Source organism: Lemur catta, chromosome 9 (assembly GCF_020740605.2).
Source record: "Lemur catta isolate mLemCat1 chromosome 9, mLemCat1.pri, whole genome shotgun sequence".
In the NCBI taxonomy this organism is placed as follows: domain Eukaryota; kingdom Metazoa; phylum Chordata; class Mammalia; order Primates; family Lemuridae; genus Lemur; species Lemur catta.
Genome location: NC_059136.1, coordinates 14,278,069 through 14,287,071, shown reverse-complemented (window position 1 = coordinate 14,287,071; position 9,003 = coordinate 14,278,069). Strand labels below are relative to the sequence as shown.

Genomic DNA, 9,003 nt, shown 5'->3' with positions numbered 1-9,003 from the left:
TCCAAAGAATCCACAACACCCTGCTTGAGCTCCCGCTGTCTGTCCCCTCTGTCCTGGTTCTGTGCTTCCTTTTAGCTGCGGCTCCTTTTTAAAGTTTTCCCTGGTAGTGTTTGTGGCGCCACTTCATTCCTTTCTTTTTTTTAAATAAAATTCTTAGAGTGTACATTTAAATATCTGAAATATTTCAAAACTCACACCTCTGAAGGAATATTATCCGTACATATAATCTACAAAACATACTGAGAAATACAAGAGTTTTCTTGAAACGTTAATGGACTTCCACTTTACAGATTCATGTATTTTTCTTCCCACAGCACAGGCGACTCCTCTGTCTTCATCCTCAGACACAGACTTTAAAAATACTCCATGATGAAATGACATATGACTTCTGGAAGAGCTTCTAGCCAGAGGAGATGCCAGGGGAGCTTGCTGGAGAGAGGCGGCACTACCAGAAATGGATGTTTGTGCGGTTGGGCTTTGAAGAAACCAGGAGTTGTGAAATGCACCCAAGGTGACTGACCGTGAAGTTCAGGGGTATGAGCTGGTTCTCAGGGGGCACCACAGTGGAGAGCCCCCAGGCAGGGAGCACATGTCCGCTGGATGGTGTGACAATGCCATCTTGCTGCTCACCTGTGAAGGGGCAGGAGTCCGAAGAGCAGACGCGGCCAGGCCTCCCAGGCACCAGGGCTTTTCATTCATTTCCTGTTTGTGGAGTGCACTGGGAGCATTTGAGCTGAGAGAACTAAGCCCAGCTTTACGGCGCAGGCATGGAGGCTTCATCAGCTTTTTCCACCTCTTCCCATCCTTCAATTTTTCAAACTAAATATTAATATATTAATTATTCTATGTGCCAGACCCCCACAAAGGCAAAGCAGGAGGACTACAAAGACACAGGGAATGGAACAGGCACCTTGATGTCCTGCCCATCTGTCCTTGAAAGACCCCAGGTCCCTGCAGACCTTTCCCTTACAGGCCACCATGCTTTCTGCGTCTATTAGCTTCTGGGCTTGAGGGATGGGAGGGTGTAGCACCAGTGCCAGGGAACTCACATATCAGGAGCGACCCCCAGCTGGTGAGGGATAGAAGTTGGTGAATGAACACCCTAGCTTTCTCAGCCCTCAATGGGACAGTTCAAGCACCTGTCTACACTGGCTCCAGGTGGTCAAGAGTAGGATCAACCCTGATTGCCTGCAATGGTAATCCACTGTGCTCCCTTGCCTGCCTCATTCTTCTCTTCCCTATAGTGTTTCCTGGGGTTACTCCCCTAAAAAACACTTGCACCCACATTCTTATCTCAGGATTTATGTGATGGTTAATTTTATGTTTTAACTTGCCTGGGCTAAGGGGTGCCCAGATAGCTGGTAAAATAATATTTCTGGGTGTGTCTGTGAGGGTACTTCTGGAAGAGATGAGCATTTGCATCAGTAGACTGAGTAAAGAAGACCCACCCTCACCAGTGTGGGTGGACATCATCTAATTCGTTGAGGGCTTGAATATAACAAGAAGGTGGAGGAAGGATGAATTTTCTCTCTATCTTCTGGAGCCAGGACATCCATCTTCTTCTGTCCTTGCACACTGGATCTCTTGACTCTCTGGCCTTCACACTGAAACCGGTGGCCTTCCTGATTCTCAGGTCTGAATCACACCACTGGCTTTCCTGAGCCTCCAGCTTGCAGATGGTGAGGGAAAAATACAAGTTCCCCACCACTGGCTCTTAATGTTTAACAGAATTCATGCAGCTTTCTTTTGAGCTTAAAGATATAGATCAAAACCAAACAGCTGAAAGAAATACAAAACACAAAGGGTATTATTAAGTAGCTCCTTTTGCATAGATTACCATAAGTCTTAAGACCAGTTTGAACTGTTTTAAGCTGCCTTAGTTGCCTTAGTCTCCTTTAGTTACTTGTAATTCTAAAGTCCTGGACTAATTAGAACTATTGTGCATGCTTAACCTGTATTGTATGTAAATATACAATGATGGGAGAGAGAGAGAGAAAGAGAGAGAGAGGGAGAGAGAAAGAGAAAACACTCTGTATCACTTGCCAGAAAGAAAGAAATCTGAGGCTCCACAAAGAAGCTGGCAGTGTGGATCTTACTCCTGCTTCTGCTCAGGCGTGAGTGCCCAGATTCCTATCTTGCCTAGGAGTGAGAGCCCTGTGTAAGTAACCTCTAATAAGCTCATCTAACTCACCAGGCTGGGTTGGTCTGGGTAATTTCTTTGGTCTCCTGGAGTTTGGAGGGTGGTTTTTCTACACCCAGGATTTTCCTGAAATAGATGGAAGATCTCGGGAATTCTCAGCTTCTATGGTCACGTGAGCCAATTCCCACAATAAATCTCCTCTTCCATGTCTCTGCATATCCTAATGGTTTTGCTTCTCTGGAGAACCTTGACTAACACAATCTTCTTTTGGGGAAAATGCAACATCCAAGAGGAGACCTGATTTCTGTGCTGAAGAGGACCAGGGACAGAGGCACGTTAACACGAGGGTGGAGGGTGGTGGGAACAGTGTTGTGGGCCCCAGAAAAGGGAAGCCCTATACACACGTGTCCCCTCCTGGGTCCTCTATGCCTTTCAGTAAATCTTTCCCTTTGCTATTTAAACAATTTTCCATTTCAGAACTGATGGCATGGAACTGGCTGCCCCACATGGCAGAGGCCAGAGGCCTTGCTCCTCACCTCCAGGGGACAGAGGTCAGGGAAGAAGGTGAGGAGATCTGGTCAGTAGCTGGCCTCATTCTCACTCAGTGGGGAAAGCCTGGATGGGAAAAGCAAAGCCAGGCATTTTTGCAAGCAAAATGAGTGATGAGTATCCAAGGTAGAAATCCTTTACCTTCATGCACTGGCAATCTGCCCCCTTATCCTGGGGCTGATTCCAGTTGTCCTGCCCCAGGTGCAGATTCGAGCTGTGACATTGACTCTCTGACCTGGTGGAAGAAATCCAGACTGCCTGTTGTCTCCCAAGGGTGCACTCCTGAGCTCTGTGGAGCGTGCCCACAAGAAATGCCTACAGCAAGAAGCCTTTATTTCATGAAACTGCAGCTACCTTTGAAGCAGTCCTCACCATATCAAATTGTGAAGCTAATCTGATTCCAGATGTATGGCTAAACCTCTGCTAAAAATTCTATTGCAATTGTCAGGTACTGGAATCTACAGCAATGTTCTCAAACCAAAGGCTTATGAAGTCGTAAACCGGCATACCTCGCTTTACTGAGCCTCGCAGATATGTACGTGTTCTCCACACCGGCATGGACACCTGACTTGGCCAGATCACAGAGGTGACTACCTTGCTTTGAGTGGATGCACAAGGAGGGTCACTGGGAGGAGCCCATGCTTTCAGGAGGAGATGCAAAATCAACACATCTCGGGGGACATCAAATCTTTCTAGACCACTGCTATCTAAATTCCCTTGCAATCTTGCTGCGTCAGGAAAAGCCCTAAGCTGGGCTCCTGCTGAAAATGGCCACAAGAAGGGACTCTCCATGTTGGTAAGAGGGAAGGGAGAGAGGGAGCATGCTTCTTCCAGGAGGCACATGTCAGAATGGGGTGGTGCATGTACAGTGTGGAAAAATATATTCAGATTTATGTTACTGATATTAATGCAAATTTTAAGCTTCTAAACTGGTGGGATACAAAGGACATTTGAGCATCTTGGAGGTAGAGTATTGAGTTTTTATGTTTATAAAAAGGGTTAGGTGTTTAAAATGATATTATAAACACCTTTGGGGGTGGTATATAAGGGAAGGTCAATACCTGGTACAATCATTTCCAAAGTTAGGAACAGAAAGTGAGTGGTTGAGAGACTCCTCCAGGATAAGCAAGACAGTGGAATGAGTGAGCGGCTGGGTGAGCTGATAATGAAATAGTTTATGACTCAGGAGGGAAGAGAGCTCTACCTCACCCTACTCCCACTCCCAAGGAACTACAGATGCTTATGAGAGGAGGTCTCTTGCTTAGGAGGAGTTACAGGTTAGGTGGGGAGGCCATTTTATCCATAAGTATTCAGCTTTTGTGAATTCATTCATTCATTCTTTCAACAAAGATCACTGAGACCCTCCTGTGTTCCAGACATCGTGCCCAGAGCAGGGCGTATGCCTGTTATCAAGGCAGATGGACAGTGACGTGTCTGGTGAGAAAGATGGATCCTTGTCAACCACTATGGTGTGGTGCACAGTGCCAGTGGAAGCACAGGGCCTGGGGGAACAAAAAGCAAGAGAAGGTCACAGATAAGATGAAGCCCAAAGGATGGGAGGAAGTTGCCAGGGTAAAGGGGGTGGGGGATGCTCAAGGCAAGGTGAAAAGTCTATGCAAAGGTCTAGACGAGGGAACTCAGAACATTCAGAGAATTACAATCAGTGTGGCTGCGGCTCAGACAGCAAGAGGGACAGCGGCAGGAGGTGGGCTGGGAGACAAACAGGGCCTTGAAGCACTTGGTTTTGTCAGTCTTTCCAATTTCAGTCATTCTGTTGATGTGAGTGATATTTGATTGTAGTTTTAATTTAGAGTTGCCTGATTACTCATGAAGTCGACAATTTGTCTATTGTCCATTTGGATATCCTTTCTTTTGGAGTTCCTGTTATACATGTTTTTTCCTATTTTTTTTTGATTGATTTGCAAAGGTTCTTTATTTATTCTGGATACAAGCCCTCTGTTGCAAGTATCTTTTTACTGTCTCTCCTCTTCTTAATGGTGTCTTTTAATGAACAGAAGTTCTTGATTTTAATGCGGTCGAATAACAACCTCTTCTTAATGGACCAGTGCCTTTTCTGTCTTTTTAAGCAACATTTCCCTACCCTGAAGTCATTAAGATTAATTACTGTATTGCTTTTCACATTTAGATCTATAATTCATGTGGAATTTTTGTATGTGTTATGAGGTAGGGGTCAAATTTCTTTTTTTCCCACATGAATGGCTAATTTTCAGCCTCCCAGCCTTGGCTGAAGTCAGTAGGTGCCTCCTTGCCCACCTCCTCCTGCCCCAGGGAAAAGTGCTTCCAAATATTGCCCCACCTCCCTGGGTTTCCAGCCTGGTCTGTGATGCTCTACTGCCTTGGTAGCTCTCTAATGTTTTCAGGAAGATACCTTGTTCTCATTTTATTTTGTCCACTTTTTCCTATGTATCTTCAGAGAGAAGTTTGATCAGGATTACACAGTTCACCATTACCAAAAGGAGATCCCCTTCTAATTCATCCTTCTCAACTGTTGCCAGTGATCATTTCTAAAGTTCAAATAACGAAATACAAGCCCACTCACTTGCTTAAAACATTTCAATCACACCTGAATACATTTGAGGAACGTTTTCTGATGTGTATTAAGGGCCCCTCTACAAGGGTTGCAGGGAAAATACCGTAGAAGGTGTCTGTGGTCAGATGCCTTCCTCCTGAGTTTGGACTGTGCCGTGGGGTTGGTGGTTCAGCATCATGGGGGTGTTCAGCTTCATGGGGAGGGGGGTTCTTCAATGCAGGCCTCCTGACCTCTGAAGTGTAATGTGCATTGGAGGGAGGGGATTAGAACACACTGTTTCCCAAATCTGTTTGAGCACAGAGACTCGTCCTTTCCAAGCATCTCAAAACACTGGTCTTCTAGAGAGCTCGCTGAGAAGTATCACTTTAGGTAAAAAGAACTTTCTGTGTAGGACACAACAAGGTCATTGGGATCCAGCTTCTCTCTATGTTGGCAGCCTCATCTCTGGCTTCTCTTTCATGCACTGTGCTGCAGCCTGTATGAGCCACTTGAATTTTTCTGCACTTCTGTGATTTTGTTCCTTTGCTGTTGCCTGGAATGTCTTCCCCTACTTCTTGGCCTGGCTGACTTATACTTGCCCTCTAAGGTGGGACCTCATCTTCTCCAGAAACTTTTCTGACCTCTTGAGACTGTGGGGGTCCTTTCTCTGTTCGTTCAAAGCTACCCCCTGTGATGACTTCTTCTTGTAGTACTGATATGACAGCAATAGAATTGCCCGCTTCTCTTCCACATTACCTCCACTTGACTGGGAGTTCCAGGAGAGTAGGGATAGACCCATCTTCCAGCTCAGTCTTGTCTATATCCTTGATGCTCCAGCACATCACAGCACTCAATAATGGTCCCCATTTACTCATCCCGCCAGTATTCACTGAGGGCCCACCATAGGCCAGTCTCCTGCTAGCTTCCAGGAGCAGTGAAAAGATGGCAAATTCTGCTTGGATCTCACATTCTCATAGATGTGGATGTTCCCTAGATGACACTCAGCACTGAAAATGTCTGACAAGACACTGTTGGCTTATGCTAGCCCACCCCAACCTGAAGGCAAGGCAGGGCTTGCTCTGTACGCTGTCAGATAAATCATCTTCATCCAGTGAGCCTGTGGCTTGTCTGCAGTCAAGGGAGGTTAGAAATCCGAGCCTCTGGGGGCCTGTAATGTTGTATAACTTGTAGAGCCTTAACTAAAGCTCAGATCTATAACAATGATCACTTACACATGTGGTCCTATAACTTCAGGATCATGGCTCACCGTTTCACTCGTAAAATATAATCTTGTGCATCTTTGCAGGAGAGATGTTCCAACGGGGCTTATCCCTGGGGCAGCCATTCCAGGTGAGGTCATCTTTTGTATTATCTTAGCCTTCATTGTTGGGGAATGAGTTTTAGTTAAGTTCTGGAAGCTTGAGTACATTTACCTAACTCAGCAAGATGGGGCATAATAGTATTATTATTAAGATTGCATAAAACGACAATGACTGTGATGGCCATCACTTATTGAATGCATACCATCTCCCAGTTGACAGTCAATAAATGCCCTGTTTGGGATGGGGGCCTGTCCCAAATGCTAACTGATCTGTTTAGCATTTGGGAGACAACTTGGTGTGGTGGAAAACGTGTGTGCCCTGGAGTCAGAGCTGGGTTTGACTCCCAGCATCACTGCTTATTAGCTGTGTGACTTAGGCAAGCTCCTCACTTCTCTGAACTTCAGTGTCCTCCCTGTAAAATGATAAACTCGGACTCACAGGGTAGATAAGAGAATGAAATGTGATGTAATGTATGCATTACACCTTGCCCAGTGCCTGGCACATAGTCAGTGCTTAAGACTTAGTTGCTTTTCCTCGTGGCACATGGGATACCTCTCTCTGGGCTACTTGTGCTGGTGGGTAAGGGGTAGGCCTGAGCCTTAGACCCAATACCTGCAGTCCCTGTCTGGGTCTCCTCTCTGCCCAGTACCGATGAGCACTGTGGCATTGCCCACCTTGGGTTTGTGAGAATTTCTGCCGCCTGGAATCCCCTCCTGCTGAGTCCTCCTGAACACCTCATTGAATGCCTTCATTGAACTCTGACCTCAAGCAACCATGCATGAGCTTGTAAGATGTTGAGATCCAATTCTTCTGATTGATGTTTCTTCTAACGTATAGGAGACTACCTGCTGGGATTGGTTCTAAGTGTTCTCAGTTCATTATCTTTGGCCCCCATACAAATATCCTTTGAGAGCTGAGTAAGTCTTGAAGCTCGTGAGGATTAAAGAGCTGGTGTGTAAAGACCCCAGCACCGTTTCGTAGGCCTCCAGTAGATGGATGCTGTTAATCAGAAGCTGTGGTTTAAGGAGGTTAAATGATTTGCCCGAGGACTTGATTCCATGTCTTAAATTACTCCAAAGTCTGTCTCTTTTATTTTTTCCACCAAGCCTTTACTACAACAATGATAGAAATGCCAGAGATGTTATAGGAGGATTTAACTGTACAAGGAGTTATAAATATTTGTTGAATAAACACATGAATGAGTGAGTGAATGAATGAATGAAATGTAAGACTGCTTTTCTTCTGCAGAAATCATCTATTGTAGAGTCTTCCAGAAGGATTGACCCCAAACCTCTTCACCTATTGCCACCTGTGCATCCTACTCCTGGCTCTGAACACTCTACAGCTCAGCCATGAGGTAAATTGTGGGCATTGGAGTAATTTAATCCTGAGGCTTTTGGAGGGATCAATCAAAGTTCCCAAGCAAAATAAATGTGTTTCATTCTCTTGGATGAAGCCAACATCTTCATATATTTATATAGTCATATACACATTTATTCAACGTGTATTTAGACATTAACCATATGCCAGGTACTATTCTATGTGCTGGGAATAGAAAGATAATTAAGAAGGAGCAGGGAAGGACTCGAAAAGTGTTCATATTCCAGTAATCAATCAGGTACTGTAGTTCTGCGGGAACACAGAAAATCTGTCTTAAAGGATCAGGACAAATTTGCCAGACAGAGGAATAGCACCTGTAACGGTGCAGAGGCCTGGGAGGACATTGCGCTTGTGGGAGCTTCAAGTTCAGTTATTATGGGAGAGACAGTGTAGCAGACAGGCATGAGCGTGAGTGTTAATTCCTGTTCTGACACTTACCAGCTCTGTGATTTGGGTCAAATTATTTAATTCTCTAGTATCAGTTTCCTTCTTCTTAAACTTGGGAGATTGTTGATGATGATGATAAAAAGTAAAAGAGGTAAGCTACAGTCTTTATTGCCTGATGTTGTTCTAAGTGTTTTATGTGTTTTAATTCATTTAATCTTCAAAATACTTGAATGAGATGAGTACTGCTTTTTTCCCCATTTCAGAGGCAAGGACACTGAAGCAAGTACCTCAACAAGTTATTGTGATGATTCAATGAAAAGAAATGTGCATGTATGTGTGCACCTATGCATGCAAAATATGCAACTAGGATTCGCTGTTCAGAACCATGATTCTCAGATTCTGGAGTTAGAAAAAAAGAAATAAGACTTGCCTCATAACAAAGTCTTAGTGTAATTTTGTTGATATTGTCGTCTGCCACAGTCTGGGAACAAGGGATGGATCCTTCCTACCTTGTTTTTAAAGAAATCAGAGGGAAAGACCCTCACCCATCAAAGCATTTTACAACTCTTTCCCTAAGGTCATCTTTCTCCTGCTACTATGACCTCAGTAGATGTTATCAGGGGGATCTTGACAGCCTGCCACTGTGAACTTTGTCCGCTGTTGAGAAATGCTTGTCTGGTGATGTCCCTTCTGAT

The 9,003-nt window shown here is 44.8% G+C and overlaps 1 long non-coding RNA gene across 1 annotated transcript; it reads left to right on the top strand.

Moving 5' to 3' along the window:
* Positions 1–3,148: 3,148 nt before the first annotated feature.
* On the top strand, positions 3,149–8,675 carry LOC123644548. Its single transcript, XR_006737174.1, has 4 exons — positions 3,149–3,275; positions 6,526–6,569; positions 7,790–7,898; positions 8,572–8,675. It is a non-coding gene; the product is annotated as an uncharacterized LOC123644548 (long non-coding RNA).
* Positions 8,676–9,003: the final 328 nt, after the last annotated feature.